Source organism: Mus musculus, chromosome 6 (assembly GCF_000001635.26).
Source record: "Mus musculus strain C57BL/6J chromosome 6, GRCm38.p6 C57BL/6J".
Taxonomy (NCBI): Eukaryota; Metazoa; Chordata; class Mammalia; order Rodentia; family Muridae; genus Mus; species Mus musculus.
In genome coordinates this window covers 12857004-12858863 of record NC_000072.6, presented here as the reverse complement: position 1 = coordinate 12858863, position 1860 = coordinate 12857004, and the positions used below count along the sequence as shown (strand labels likewise).

At 33.1% G+C, this 1860-nt stretch overlaps 1 pseudogene; it reads right to left on the bottom strand.

The window, feature by feature from the left end:
* On the bottom strand, window positions 271–1562 carry Gm15529 (predicted gene 15529; annotated as a pseudogene).

Genomic DNA, 1860 nt, shown 5'->3' with positions numbered 1-1860 from the left:
TAAGGTCAAAATAGGTATGTTTTAAAATTGCATACAATGATTTTCTCATTCACTCTTTTTTTTTTTCAAAATAGCAAACATTGTTTTAATAGCATCAAGTAAATGGTACAGTTTTAACAAGTAAAAAGTGTATCCTTACAGAATTTTAAAGTCAGAATAAACACTTCAGAAATGGTTTTAGAGGGTCTTAAAACTTAACACATTTTTTTAAAAAAGCTTTCTTTAAAATAGAAGGCAGGTTGTATTCAGTGGATATGAGCAGAATCAATGACATTTGTATTTTTGTTTAGTCAAAAGTTCCCTTGGATTTATCTCAGGTAAACACAATATAATAGCTAAAACTTTTATTAGTTTAATAACTATGAACTACAAAATAATTTTCAGAGGTACAGAAGGCACACCTTCAAATAATACAGCATGTTAGTTTAAATGTTGAGAACTGCAAATTTGCATAAGAAAAATAATTTTTAGGTATGTTCCTTTGGTTCACTAACTCTCCTTTTCTTCAGCACTGACTCTTGACTAGATTCCAAGACGTGAAGGACTGTTTTCCCAAATTGACGAAGACCTCTCTTCCAATTTTCTTTAGACGTTTGTCCTTGTTGATTATTTCCATTTACCATTTTACTCTGAAAGATTTTTCCGCTTCTTGTTTTGCTTTCAGACACATCAAGTTCAGATGTTTTACTGACTAACTGTTCAACCTGACAATGAGAAATTGAAGGACTTTGGCTCTTTTTGAATTGCATAGTTTCTTCTTCCTTACAATCTAAATTTGGTTCTTTGATTTCAGAAGCTCCAGAGTTTTCATTCTGTTCGTTCATTTTAGTTTTAATGTCAAAATTATTATGATTTTTCATCTTCTACATCATCTTTGTCCCTTAGAATTTTTTCAAATTGTGTTCTTGATTCTTTTGGTTTTAGTATGGTTGAATCAATATTTTCCATTCGTTCCTTCTCAGTGGTCACTTTTAATCTGAGGGTGTGAAAAGGTGTTGGGACTTCTCCCACATTTAAGTATGTAGGGTTCCCATCAAATATTACTCCTTCACAGTCACCATCCTTAAAACCTGGTGGTTGGTAATTTGGGGGTGTAACTTCATCATAGTAAAAAAGTTTCCTGGTCAGACAAACAGCTTTAGGTAATGGTCCTAGATTTTGCATTAAGACATAAATCTTCCGAATGAGGGGAATGCTTGCTTTCTTGCTGTCAGCAGATGTTGTACTAGATTTATTGTTTTGATTTTTGCTTATAAAGTCCATGATTGGTCCATTTTTGGTGTACTTGAATTTAAACTGGTAATATCCTGAAATTGTCTGAGGATCTCCTGGATTGGTGTATACAGCTAGAATGATCATCCTTAGATATTTCTTCTGTAAAGCATCCTAGCATCCTAGCATCCACTTCACTAGCTGTGAAGAACCTGGACAATTTTTATCTTCTTTCAGAATTTTGACACAGAGATCAGGGAAGCTGTCCTATGCAACTGCATAGTGGCCATCTTCCAAGAAATATCTTTTTATGCACCACCTGAGAGAAGCATCCGGCAGCGACAGGCAAGCTCATTCACTCTTTCAAGTCAATAACTTGTCTATTGTATTGTGGGCCTTGTTTGAAGAGCTAGAAATAGTAGATTGAATTAATCAGAAATTCTTCAGGAAACTCATTTTTCATCCTGTTTCATGAATATTATATGATACTTATAATGCAGTTTCAACGTAACATAAATCACTATTTTTAACAGTGTTACAATGATGATTACAACTACGGTCATTTAACATGAAACAAATTTGTGATGTTAGTGAAAAGAGAAAAAAAAACAACCCTGCTACAACAAAAAAAGCGAACTCAAAAATAAT